The following is a 14,298-nucleotide window of genomic DNA, read 5'->3' on the forward strand; positions in this document are numbered from 1 at the left end:
TGTTTATAGGTGCGTGAAGAAAGCCCACGGTTCACTGAACCAGAATGAACCCTAAACAGATGTGGTCACGTGTGGCCTTATGGCGTTGGTTTTACACGTGAAGGCAGCATGGTATTCTAAGAGGAAATGATGTCTGTGGTCGTGGTTCCCAGTGTGTCCACGGCAGCCCCCTGCCCCTGAGATTGGACACGGGTGTATGGGATAGGGTCCCAGAGTCAGTACGCACACCACGCAGTCTTGTCGGACTGGCGATGTCTGGCCTTTATCATTCTGTTTCTGTGTCTCAAATGTAGGCAGATGCCCTCGTAATCAATCCAAGTATAGATCCACGTACGAATATCATTACGCTCCTACCTGCCGTGTGTGTCTATTTGCTTAAACGTGGATGTGAAAAGTACAGCAGGCCCACGGTCCTTTTTCCAAAACCCTAGGGGCCAGATGCGTTTTGGAATTCAGACGTTTTCAGGTTTTATTTCATTTTTTTTTAATTTCTTTTTTTTTTTTCTTTTTCTTTTGTTTTACGTTTATTGGTTTTGGAGACAGAGAGAGACTGAGCATGAACGGGGGAGGGTCAGAGAGAGGGAGACACACAACCCGAAACAGGCTCCAGGCTCTGAGCCGTCAGCACAGGGCCCGTCGCCGGGCTCGAACTCAAGGACCGCGAGCGAGATCGTGACCCGAGCCGAAGTGGGACGCTCAACCGACCGAGCCAGCCAGGTGCCCCATAAGTAGCCACTGTTTTCAGTTATATTTCTATCCGTATAAACCCTGCTACCCTTAAAACACCTGGGATCCCAACAAATTTAAAGACGGTAAATATTTTGCTCTTTCTTCTAGATTTGGCTGATAGGTTCTGTTCAGCGCCGATTTCAATGTCCTCTCAGCCACCTTTCCCTTGACCTTGAAGGGGACATGTTTTACCTTGTTATGCACAGGGCACCCAAACCCTTCTGCTATCACATGTCATCTTTGCAGGCAGGCAGGATCTTCACTTACCGGGAGCACAGGTATGACCTCGCATGTCTGACATCCTACCGTGAGGACATTTGTCGGACACGTTTGTTGAGGACATACGAGTCTCAAATCTTTGCGTATGTTGGGGGTTCTGGAGGCAACATATTCCTTGTTGATAAATTTTACGTCAGCCCATTTATGCTGTGACTTGTAAATCAGACCACATGGAGTGGGCCTCCACCCAAACAAAGCGGTTGGAGAATACTCTCCTCCCATGTAGACAAATATATGTATATGTCTTCCTTTGGCCACAGCCTCCAAACCCACCCGTGTCTACCCTGGTCAGAAGTAACCACTGTTTTGGGGTGCCTTGGTGGCTCGGTCAGTGTAAGCGTCTGACTTTGGCTCAGGTTGTGGTCTCGTGCCTTGCGATCTTGTGGCTCGTGACCTCTCAGCTCTTGAGTTCAAGCCCCCCCTCTGTCAGCGCAGAACCTGCTTCAGGTCCTCTTTCTCCCTCTCTCTCATTCACTCTCTCTCTCTCTCTGCCCCTCCCCCATTTTCGCTCTCAAACAAGAACAATAAACATCAAAAAATTGTTGCAAACAAGAGAAGTAGCCAGTTTTTTTTTAATTAAAAAAAATTTTTTTTTTAACGTGTATTCATTTTTGAGAGACAGAGACAGAGCATGGGCGGGGAAGGGGCAGAGAGAGAGAGGGAGACACAGGATCTGAAGCAGGCTCCAGGCTTCCAGCTGTCTGCACGGAACCGGACGCGGGGCTCAAACTCACAAACTGCCAGATCATGACCTGAGCCGAAGTTGGACGCTCAACCGACGGAGCCACCCAGGCGCCCCTAAATGTTTTTTCATGTTTATTCATTTTTGAAAGACAGAGAGCACAAGCAGGGGTGGGGCGGAGAGAGAGGGGGACACAGAATCCGAAGCAGGCTCCAAGCTCCGAGCCGGCAGCACAGAGCCCAGCGCGCAGCTACAAGTCAGGAACCGCGAGATCACGAACCGCCGCCCCCTCCCACCGGTGCGCGGCCTAGCCGGGGCCGGGAGTCGGGAGCCGCGGTGGCGCCGGGGCGCGGGGCTCCGCGAGCTCGGCGGAGCGGGCGGGGAGGGGGGCGGAGGGGTCTCGGGCGGCGGGGAGCCAGGCCGCGCGCCGCGCCCGAGCCAGGCGCTCCTCTACCAGCCCGGCCCCGCGCGGCCCCCCCCCCCCCGGCGGGCTGAGCCGCTGGAAGTGACGCGCGGTGAGGGCGGGGCTCCGGCCCGGGAGCAGCCGCCGCCGCCGCCGCAGACACCGCCGCCTCAGACACCGCTCAGCCGCCGAAGCAGCCGCCGCCGCACCCGCCGCTCAGCCGCCGCAGTACCACCCGAAGCCGGCGCGGCCGCCGCCGCCGCTCAGCCGCCGCAGCCGCCGCAGTAGTAGCCGCAGCCGCCGCAGTAGCAGCCGCAGCCGGGGCGGCCGCCGCCGCCGCCGCTCAGCCGCCGCAGCCGCTGCAGTAGCAGCCGCAGCCGGCGCAGCAGCCGCAGCGGCCACAGCCGCCGCAGTAGCAGCCGCAGCCGGCGTGGCCGCCGCCGCCGCCACTGCCGCTCAGCCGCCGCAGCGGCCGCAGTAGCAGCCGCAGCCGGCGTAGCCGCCGCAGCCGCCGCAGTAGCAGCCGCAGCCGGCGTGGCCGCCGCCGCCGCTGCCGCTCAGCCGCCGCAGCCGCCGCAGTAGCAGCCGCAGCCGGCACAGCAGCCGCAGCCGCCGCAGTAGCAGCCGCAGCCGGCACAGCCGCCGCCGCAGAAGCAGCCGCAGGCGCAGCAGCAAGCCGCCGCCGCCGCCGCCGCCTCAGACACCGCTCAGCCGCCGAAGCAGCCGCCGCCGCAGTAGTAGCCGCAGCCGCCGCAGTAGCAGCCGCAGCCGGCGCGGCCGCCGCCGCCGCCGCCGCCGCTCAGCCGCCGCAGCCGCCGCAGCCGCCGCAGTAGCAGCCGCAGCCGGCGTGGCCGCCGCCGCCGCCGCTGCCGCTCAGCCGCCGCAGCCGCTGCCGCTCAGCCGCCGCCGCCGCTGCACCTCAGCCGCCGCAGCCGCCGCAGTAGCAGCCGCAGCCGGCGCAGCAGCCGCAGCCGCCGCAGCCGCCGCAGTAGCAGCCGCAGCCGGCGTGGCCGCCGCCGCCGCCGCTGCCGCTCAGCCGCCGCAGCCGCCGCAGTAGCAGCCGCAGCCGGCACAGCAGCCGCAGCCGCCGCAGTAGTAGCCGCAGCTGGCACAGCCGCCGCAGCAGCAGCAGCCGCAGGCGCAGCAGTAAGCCGCCGCCGCCGCCGCCGCCGCCGCCGCTGCCGCCTCGGCCCGGAAGCGAAGTAGCCGCGCAAGGCCCGAGCCCCGCGGGCCGCCGCTGCCGCTGCCCTTGAACCGCGTGAAGCAGCTCGCCAAGCAGACCGTGGGCAGGTGAGTGAGCCGTGCCGGGCCGGCCGGGAGCGCGCGGGCCGGGGACCGGGGGTCGGGGTCGTGGCTGGGACCGAGGCGGGCCCGCTGCCCCGCGGGGCCCCGCGCTCAGGCCCGGCCGCCCGCCGGGTCCGCTGCGGGCCAGGGACGAGGGCTGCGCCACGCAGCGGCCTGTCGCCCAGCTCATGGCCGCCGCCCGAGCCCCCGGGAACAGCGGGGCGGGCCGGCCTCCCGGGACGCCCCCCCGCGCGGGTCCCCGCCGCCCATTGTCCCGGCCCCGCTGAGCATCGTCCTCTGGGGTCTGGACCCAAGCTTTCCCCGGGCCTCCCCCCGTCTCCCGGGGCTTTGCCTTGGGCGAAAACTCGGCTAACCGGTGTGCCCGAGGCCGGGCGGGCGCGGTGCTCTGGGGGGCGGCATTCTCAGCCTTTCCGGGTCGCCCGGCCGCTGCCCACCGACCGTCCACCTCCAAGTGCCTGAGGGCAGTCAATAAGTAAGGGGCGATCAGAGCCCATCGGAGCCGCTTAGTGAGACTCAGGACTCCCTTGGAGGCACTTTGGAGGGTGTGCCGTCTCCCAACCGTGGCCCCTGTGGACCGGACTGCTCAAGTTCTTGACCTGTAGACATTTGGAACCGGGAGGAAAGAATTGTGGAAACGCCTTGGGCAAATAGAAAAACAAAAAGAGGGGGGGCTTTCAAAACAGCTTTTCTCACTTTGGATTGGGGAGCAAATCCTTCTCCAGGTTTGTCTGGTATCGCTTTAATGCTTGACAGGAAACGATCGATTATGAAATGACAGAAGAGACCGGACTTTGTAGTGGTTTTGAGAGCCTCTGGAGGTTGATCATCGTGTGCTGTGTTCTCTGGGGTAAATCTTTCAAGGTCTTTCAGGGCAGTGAGCTGTCCTGTCCCCGCTGACTGTTTATTCTGAGAAGGGGTATGAAAGTGTGACTTTTACATCGCTTTTTCTTCGTCTTTGTTTTCAAGAGTTGAGTAAAAGGGGGCGTTTGGTTTGGCCACAGCACGTGGGGACGCTTCTTTTCTGTGTGTGTCTGAAAATACTTTTACTTCCCCTGGAGCTTTCTGTATTTGCCTTTTACACTTTCGTTCCCCCCCCCCCCCCCAAGGTTTTGCTTAGTTTTGTTCAATTTCGTTGCTACCCCCACCCTATTATCTCCGTGTGCACTTATCCTGTTCCCAGAGTGGATCCCTGTCCCTAGAGCCTAGCAGTGCCTACTTTTCTGTCATTTGTAGGAAAATGATAGAAATAATGAGTGCCAAGAGGAAGGCAGACGGAATAGTCGTGTGGCCCAAAGCTTCAACCAGGCATCTGTGAATGAGTTACAAGATAACTCCTTAGGAGTTTTCTCCGTCCCCCCCCACCCCCACCCCCTTAGCATTCTCAGTGACATGCATTGTGAAATCAGTATTTAGTGACTCTGAAGAGACATGTGTCACATTGTCGTTCTGGTCAGTTTGTCCATCTCATGAGGAAAGGGGTGTTTGCTCTGTTTGCACAAAGTTCTGAGACTTTTCAAGCTATCAAGCCACTCAGGGTCTCTTTGGCTCCGGCTTCCTCTGTGGCAGCTTCTCTCTTCACGCTGCCGAATTACAGCCATGTGTGCCTCCTTTCGGTTGCCAGAGGCCGCCGAACCTTCTTCCCTGTTAGCCTCTACCTGGAAGTCTCCAAAGCTCCTTTCACCTCACCTGCCCTAGACCTGCCTCCTACTCATTCTTTAGGTGTCCAGGCAAAGGTCACTGCCTCTAAAAGACCTTCTGTGATGCTCCAACGTGGATTGGGAGTCCCTCTCCTGGCCACTTACGTACGTCCGCATAACACCTGTTTTTCTATAATGCAAGGCCTGTTTACTTGTTGGTATTCTCCATTAGACTGAACGCCTTGAGAGTCCTTGCCGTCTTTCTGTTTCATTGGCCAGCTCTGCTGTGGCTCCTGTCATAGGGTCGATTCTCCAGAAACATTTGTCAGTCTAGCACACATCTAGATCGTACCAGATCGCTCCGGTGGTGTGAGCCCAAGAATGGGAAAATGAAAGCTGGATAGAGTAAATGGTGATTCGTGCTAGCAGTGTAATTCTGGCCCTGACCTTTGACTCTGTTTGAAAATCTTTCTTGCCAGAAGCCAGTGGAAGCAGCAGCTGTTATAGAGCTGTTAGGGGTGTGGCCATTTCTGCTCCCAAAGCCAAAACTGTTTCCTGGGGAAGCTTTGGCTTTACTCCTGTTGATTCCCTGGATAAGTTTGTATTTTTTCTATGTCAAGAATTACGAAGGAGTCGGGAGGAAAAATGGAGGCAAGAGAGAGCCTAGAATTGTAATTGTGTGTTATTGGCGTAGGCATCAGGATTGGGATTTGGGGGATATTTGGGTCAAGAGGAAAGCTAGAAAGCAGAGAAGTTACCTCCCCCCCTTCCCCCCGCCCCCCGCCGCAGCCAGGAGTGATATTCTGTGTGTGAGTAGCTCGTCCGTTGTGTCTATTACGGATGCATAGAGTTCTGAGTGGTGTCCTGCGAGGAAGTATTCTCTTCCCGACAATGAGGACCTCGTGAGTCACCCCACAATGAGGTTCTGTGGGATGGACATGTGGGAGAATTCGTAATGGCTAGAAGAAGTGAGTTCTCATGATGCAGTTTGTGGACAATGGGTGCATGAGTCTGTTTCGGGGGATGGTTTGTGTATCACAGGCGCAAGGATGATGCAGTGGTCTCTTGAGTGGGGCACCCAAAGAAGAGAATTAGGATGCTTGATTCATCCGTTCAAGAGACCCTTCTTGAGCCCAAATTATGTGCCATTGTGGAAAGTAGAAAAGAATCCCAAGTGAATACAAACGCGGCTTCTGCCCTGAAGGGGCTCCACAGACTTGTGGAAGAGATAGGCAAGCAAAAATGCTTATACACCATGAGGTAAGTCCTTATAGAAGGATGGCTGACACACTAAGGGAAACTCTACTCTTACTGGAAGGAGAGAGGTAACACAACACAACAAAACAAACAAACAAACAAAAAAAACAGGAGAAAATATGACCAGACCCTTTCCCCTCTATCTTTCAACACTTCTTTCAAACTTCTGTTGTATTGAGTGGGTCCCTTTTTTTTTTTTATTAAAAAAATTTTTTTTTCTACATATTTATTTTTGAGAGAAAGGGTAGACAGAACATGAACGGGGTAGAGGCAGAGAGAGAGGGAAACACAGAATCCGAAGCAGGCTCCTGGCTCCGAGCTGTCAGCACAGAGCCTGACGCGGGCCTCAAACCCACGAACCGAGAGATCGTGACCGGAGCCGAAGTCTGACACTTGACCCAGTGAGCCACCCAGGTGCCCTGTAGGTAGGTCTCTTTTGATTGTCAGTGAACCCAACTCGAGGGGCGCCTGGGTGGCTCACTTGGCTGAGTATCCGGCTCTTGATTTCAGCTCAGGTCATGATCTCACAGTTCCTGGGATCAAGCTCTGTGCCAGTGGTGCGGAGCCTGCTTGGGATCTTCTCTGTCTCTGCCCCTTCCCCGCTCTCTGTCTCGATGACGAAAAAAGAAAAAAACACACGAAACCAAACCGACTGGAATTGTTATGAGCCAAGCTGCGAATTTGATTGGCTCCTATGTGAGGAAAAGAGTCCAAAAGCAATATAGTTGCAGCCAGGGCTGGATCCAGGGGTTCCACTCTTTAGGGAAGCTGTGTCACAAGGAGGAATCGCCCCCCACCCCACCCCTCCACCCCCCGGCTTCCAACATCTTCAGTTCAAGTCCCAGAGGGACAAAGAATACCTTTCACTGTGGCCAGAGCCCCAGGATTGACTGTGAAGGTATCTGATGGGGTCAGTGGCCTTTCCCTGGGCATGGAAATGGAGTCAGCCCCACCCCAGCCACAGGGGCCTAGAATGGGAGAGTGCCGAGCCCCCTCCCCCCCGCAAGGTAACCCAGCAGGAGGCAGGAAGTGTGGTCTTTTCTAGTCCTGCTAAAAGGAAAGAAAGAGCTTCTTGGAAATCCGGGACGCAGAGAATCCAGTAGCTGCGGATGGCCGTTGGCGTGGAGGGTGTGGAGGAAGGGGTGCACCGAGGTGAGGAACCTGAGCGTTTGGTCGTGAGGTCGATGAGTCCGGGAGGACAGGAATCTGGGGGCCTCATAGCAGAGTCGAGTACGCGGGTGAGGCTCTGGAAGGGAGTGTCTCTTTGGATGTGGGATTCTGCCGAGATCGAAGCTCTCCCTGGAGGCCTGAATGTTCTCCTAGATAGTAGCCTTTAGGTAAGTCAGGGTTGCACACTCCAAGCCTCAGGGGGCCGGGCTAATAAGAATGAATAAAGAAAATAAGAGCGACCTAGACCAGGTGAGGGCCGTGGGGGACCCGACGGTGCCTGTCTTACCAAAGGGCCGCGTGAGAATCTGGGCCCGCCGTCGGGCCCGACCTTTGGAGTTGTTGAGAAAGGCCCAACTCCTTCTGGATTTTCATGAAGATTAGGTGGCATTTAATGCCAATTGAAAACAACCACCAGGACCCTGAGCGGGACTAAACAAAATACATCTGTGGCCACAGTTGGTCTGTGGGTCACCAGCGGGCAGTTGCTTGTGTAAAAGGTTGGGGAGGTGGAGATTCCTGTGGTGACTTTTTTCTCCTTTTCCTCCTGCACCCCACCCTCCGATGACTACCTTCCGAGTTCTTGGGTTTGTCGACGAGCTCGTCCTTTCCTTTACAGAAACGTTTCAGAGATCCGAGAGTAGCAATCATCACTACTTGTCTCCTGGTTTGGTTTACCAAGCGCTGTACCGAACCACCTGGCCTGGTCTCACCTGCTGGCGCTTGTTATCATTTCTGGTTTAGAGAGAAGAAAAATGACCTGCCGTTGTCTGCCCGGCCAGCGAGTGGCCGAGGCAGGACTTGGGGCCAGGGTGTGACTCCGGACCCCGTGTGTTTCCGACTGTAGACATTGGGCCGGCTGCCCGCCAGGGAAGGGTTCGTGTGGATGAAATGTCTTTGGTGCTTGCTGACTTGCTGGGCTAGATGCTTTTGAGTCAAGTCTCTCACTGCCTTCTCCACAGCAACTCCCAGAGGTGATGTGCTTTATTCCTGGTTTCATGATGAGGAAGCGAGGCCTCAGAGAGGTCATCGGGCTAGTTAAGAAGAGCGCTGCCGTTCATCAGAAACCGGGGTTCTGCTTCCAAAGCAGATAGGAGTCCTTCCTTCACGCAGGCAACTCTTTGTTTCAGAGACCCCGTGTTAGAATTCTGTGTGACGACGCTTCCACAGAATCCTGGAAGCTAGGGGTTGGATGTTGCTCTCGTCCGGGGGCTCCTGCCAGGGATGGCCCCCGGGGGGACATTTGGCAATGGCCGGAGACAAACGTTTTTGTGTTTTGTCGTGACTTGGCTCGGGCGTGGGGGTGCTCCTGGCATCTGGCGACACAGGCCGGGGATGCTGCTGACCAGCCTACACCGCCCAGGACAGCCTCGCCGCACAGAATTATCTGGTCCCAAATGTCAAGAGTGGTGAGGTTGGTTGGGAAAGCCTGGTGGAGTCCTTTGAGATTCTGGACACGTGAATCGTGACAACCAAAGGTCCGTGACGTTTGCCTGCAGGGTGAAGGTGCGTTCCGTTTGGTCTGTTTCTTACGTGTGGAAGCATTTCTGACCATCATTGGCCCGTACTGAACACTCGGGAGTTTTCACGTGGAAACCTGGGCTTCCTGCTGCTTCTCCAATGTTGCAAGACCTAGCGAAGCCTGGCATCGCGCCCTCGCGCAAGGACACGTCGTCGTAGCTGTAGCTGCAGCCGCGTAGGTGCTGTCCCGTCCGGGTGGGGCATCGACCGTCCAGTGTGCCCGGGTCCCTACCTGGCTTGTCCTGCTGTGGTACGTTCCTTGCGGACCCCTCCCTGCTCACGGATCTCTCAAGGACCTTCTCCAGGAGCAGCGGAGTCTCTGCCTCGCGAGGTAGCCCGTTGCGTTAGGGGCAACGCGAGTCAAAGGCATCTCTGCCCGTGAGTCCCAGGGGAGTCCTCCGGTGCCACGACGCCTGCGTCTCTCTTCCGCGAGACGGCCCTTTCTGTATTCGGCGTCGCAAACCGCACACCGTGTCCTCGCTCTCTCAGCGGTAACATTCTCCACCCCTCACCTATTCTACACCCTGACTTCCTCCGCCTTTTCCAGGGGAGGTGGCTGTGCTTGGTTCGCTTCGGTCTGGGTGGATCCCGTCCAGCCTCTGCATAGAGCAGAGGAGGAAAGGAATGTGTTCTCCCCGCGACTTCTGAATCCGAGCTTCCGTGGCCTGGTCATCCACTTTACCTCCTGTGAAATCAAACAGGGTTGTTTATAGGTGCGTGAAGAAAGCCCACGGTTCACTGAACCAGAATGAACCCTAAACAGATGTGGTCACGTGTGGCCTTATGGCGTTGGTTTTACACGTGAAGGCAGCATGGTATTCTAAGAGGAAATGATGTCTGTGGTCGTGGTTCCCAGTGTGTCCACGGCAGCCCCCTGCCCCTGAGATTGGACACGGGTGTATGGGATAGGGTCCCAGAGTCAGTACGCACACCACGCAGTCTTGTCGGACTGGCGATGTCTGGCCTTTATCATTCTGTTTCTGTGTCTCAAATGTAGGCAGATGCCCTCGTAATCAATCCAAGTATAGATCCACGTACGAATATCATTACGCTCCTACCTGCCGTGTGTGTCTATTTGCTTAAACGTGGATGTGAAAAGTACAGCAGGCCCACGGTCCTTTTTCCAAAACCCTAGGGGCCAGATGCGTTTTGGAATTCAGACGTTTTCAGGTTTTATTTCATTTTTTTTTAATTTCTTTTTTTTTTTTCTTTTTCTTTTGTTTTACGTTTATTGGTTTTGGAGACAGAGAGAGACTGAGCATGAACGGGGGAGGGTCAGAGAGAGGGAGACACACAACCCGAAACAGGCTCCAGGCTCTGAGCCGTCAGCACAGGGCCCGTCGCCGGGCTCGAACTCAAGGACCGCGAGCGAGATCGTGACCCGAGCCGAAGTGGGACGCTCAACCGACCGAGCCAGCCAGGTGCCCCATAAGTAGCCACTGTTTTCAGTTATATTTCTATCCGTATAAACCCTGCTACCCTTAAAACACCTGGGATCCCAACAAATTTAAAGACGGTAAATATTTTGCTCTTTCTTCTAGATTTGGCTGATAGGTTCTGTTCAGCGCCGATTTCAATGTCCTCTCAGCCACCTTTCCCTTGACCTTGAAGGGGACATGTTTTACCTTGTTATGCACAGGGCACCCAAACCCTTCTGCTATCACATGTCATCTTTGCAGGCAGGCAGGATCTTCACTTACCGGGAGCACAGGTATGACCTCGCATGTCTGACATCCTACCGTGAGGACATTTGTCGGACACGTTTGTTGAGGACATACGAGTCTCAAATCTTTGCGTATGTTGGGGGTTCTGGAGGCAACATATTCCTTGTTGATAAATTTTACGTCAGCCCATTTATGCTGTGACTTGTAAATCAGACCACATGGAGTGGGCCTCCACCCAAACAAAGCGGTTGGAGAATACTCTCCTCCCATGTAGACAAATATATGTATATGTCTTCCTTTGGCCACAGCCTCCAAACCCACCCGTGTCTACCCTGGTCAGAAGTAACCACTGTTTTGGGGTGCCTTGGTGGCTCGGTCAGTGTAAGCGTCTGACTTTGGCTCAGGTTGTGGTCTCGTGCCTTGCGATCTTGTGGCTCGTGACCTCTCAGCTCTTGAGTTCAAGCCCCCCCTCTGTCAGCGCAGAACCTGCTTCAGGTCCTCTTTCTCCCTCTCTCTCATTCACTCTCTCTCTCTCTCTGCCCCTCCCCCATTTTCGCTCTCAAACAAGAACAATAAACATCAAAAAATTGTTGCAAACAAGAGAAGTAGCCAGTTTTTTTTTAATTAAAAAAAATTTTTTTTTTAACGTGTATTCATTTTTGAGAGACAGAGACAGAGCATGGGCGGGGAAGGGGCAGAGAGAGAGAGGGAGACACAGGATCTGAAGCAGGCTCCAGGCTTCCAGCTGTCTGCACGGAACCGGACGCGGGGCTCAAACTCACAAACTGCCAGATCATGACCTGAGCCGAAGTTGGACGCTCAACCGACGGAGCCACCCAGGCGCCCCTAAATGTTTTTTCATGTTTATTCATTTTTGAAAGACAGAGAGCACAAGCAGGGGTGGGGCGGAGAGAGAGGGGGACACAGAATCCGAAGCAGGCTCCAAGCTCCGAGCCGGCAGCACAGAGCCCAGCGCGCAGCTACAAGTCAGGAACCGCGAGATCACGAACCGCCGCCCCCTCCCACCGGTGCGCGGCCTAGCCGGGGCCGGGAGTCGGGAGCCGCGGTGGCGCCGGGGCGCGGGGCTCCGCGAGCTCGGCGGAGCGGGCGGGGAGGGGGGCGGAGGGGTCTCGGGCGGCGGGGAGCCAGGCCGCGCGCCGCGCCCGAGCCAGGCGCTCCTCTACCAGCCCGGCCCCGCGCGGCCCCCCCCCCCCCGGCGGGCTGAGCCGCTGGAAGTGACGCGCGGTGAGGGCGGGGCTCCGGCCCGGGAGCAGCCGCCGCCGCCGCCGCAGACACCGCCGCCTCAGACACCGCTCAGCCGCCGAAGCAGCCGCCGCCGCACCCGCCGCTCAGCCGCCGCAGTACCACCCGAAGCCGGCGCGGCCGCCGCCGCCGCTCAGCCGCCGCAGCCGCCGCAGTAGTAGCCGCAGCCGCCGCAGTAGCAGCCGCAGCCGGGGCGGCCGCCGCCGCCGCCGCTCAGCCGCCGCAGCCGCTGCAGTAGCAGCCGCAGCCGGCGCAGCAGCCGCAGCGGCCACAGCCGCCGCAGTAGCAGCCGCAGCCGGCGTGGCCGCCGCCGCCGCCACTGCCGCTCAGCCGCCGCAGCGGCCGCAGTAGCAGCCGCAGCCGGCGTAGCCGCCGCAGCCGCCGCAGTAGCAGCCGCAGCCGGCGTGGCCGCCGCCGCCGCTGCCGCTCAGCCGCCGCAGCCGCCGCAGTAGCAGCCGCAGCCGGCACAGCAGCCGCAGCCGCCGCAGTAGCAGCCGCAGCCGGCACAGCCGCCGCCGCAGAAGCAGCCGCAGGCGCAGCAGCAAGCCGCCGCCGCCGCCGCCGCCTCAGACACCGCTCAGCCGCCGAAGCAGCCGCCGCCGCAGTAGTAGCCGCAGCCGCCGCAGTAGCAGCCGCAGCCGGCGCGGCCGCCGCCGCCGCCGCCGCCGCTCAGCCGCCGCAGCCGCCGCAGCCGCCGCAGTAGCAGCCGCAGCCGGCGTGGCCGCCGCCGCCGCCGCTGCCGCTCAGCCGCCGCAGCCGCTGCCGCTCAGCCGCCGCCGCCGCTGCACCTCAGCCGCCGCAGCCGCCGCAGTAGCAGCCGCAGCCGGCGCAGCAGCCGCAGCCGCCGCAGCCGCCGCAGTAGCAGCCGCAGCCGGCGTGGCCGCCGCCGCCGCCGCTGCCGCTCAGCCGCCGCAGCCGCCGCAGTAGCAGCCGCAGCCGGCACAGCAGCCGCAGCCGCCGCAGTAGTAGCCGCAGCTGGCACAGCCGCCGCAGCAGCAGCAGCCGCAGGCGCAGCAGTAAGCCGCCGCCGCCGCCGCCGCCGCCGCCGCTGCCGCCTCGGCCCGGAAGCGAAGTAGCCGCGCAAGGCCCGAGCCCCGCGGGCCGCCGCTGCCGCTGCCCTTGAACCGCGTGAAGCAGCTCGCCAAGCAGACCGTGGGCAGGTGAGTGAGCCGTGCCGGGCCGGCCGGGAGCGCGCGGGCCGGGGACCGGGGGTCGGGGTCGTGGCTGGGACCGAGGCGGGCCCGCTGCCCCGCGGGGCCCCGCGCTCAGGCCCGGCCGCCCGCCGGGTCCGCTGCGGGCCAGGGACGAGGGCTGCGCCACGCAGCGGCCTGTCGCCCAGCTCATGGCCGCCGCCCGAGCCCCCGGGAACAGCGGGGCGGGCCGGCCTCCCGGGACGCCCCCCCGCGCGGGTCCCCGCCGCCCATTGTCCCGGCCCCGCTGAGCATCGTCCTCTGGGGTCTGGACCCAAGCTTTCCCCGGGCCTCCCCCCGTCTCCCGGGGCTTTGCCTTGGGCGAAAACTCGGCTAACCGGTGTGCCCGAGGCCGGGCGGGCGCGGTGCTCTGGGGGGCGGCATTCTCAGCCTTTCCGGGTCGCCCGGCCGCTGCCCACCGACCGTCCACCTCCAAGTGCCTGAGGGCAGTCAATAAGTAAGGGGCGATCAGAGCCCATCGGAGCCGCTTAGTGAGACTCAGGACTCCCTTGGAGGCACTTTGGAGGGTGTGCCGTCTCCCAACCGTGGCCCCTGTGGACCGGACTGCTCAAGTTCTTGACCTGTAGACATTTGGAACCGGGAGGAAAGAATTGTGGAAACGCCTTGGGCAAATAGAAAAACAAAAAGAGGGGGGGCTTTCAAAACAGCTTTTCTCACTTTGGATTGGGGAGCAAATCCTTCTCCAGGTTTGTCTGGTATCGCTTTAATGCTTGACAGGAAACGATCGATTATGAAATGACAGAAGAGACCGGACTTTGTAGTGGTTTTGAGAGCCTCTGGAGGTTGATCATCGTGTGCTGTGTTCTCTGGGGTAAATCTTTCAAGGTCTTTCAGGGCAGTGAGCTGTCCTGTCCCCGCTGACTGTTTATTCTGAGAAGGGGTATGAAAGTGTGACTTTTACATCGCTTTTTCTTCGTCTTTGTTTTCAAGAGTTGAGTAAAAGGGGGCGTTTGGTTTGGCCACAGCACGTGGGGACGCTTCTTTTCTGTGTGTGTCTGAAAATACTTTTACTTCCCCTGGAGCTTTCTGTATTTGCCTTTTACACTTTCGTTCCCCCCCCCCCCCCCCAAGGTTTTGCTTAGTTTTGTTCAATTTCGTTGCTACCCCCACCCTATTATCTCCGTGTGCACTTATCCTGTTCCCAGAGTGGATCCCTGTCCCTAGAGCCTAGCAGTGCCTA

Source organism: Neofelis nebulosa, chromosome 18, assembly GCF_028018385.1.
Source record: "Neofelis nebulosa isolate mNeoNeb1 chromosome 18, mNeoNeb1.pri, whole genome shotgun sequence".
NCBI lineage: Eukaryota > Metazoa > Chordata > Mammalia > Carnivora > Felidae > Neofelis > Neofelis nebulosa.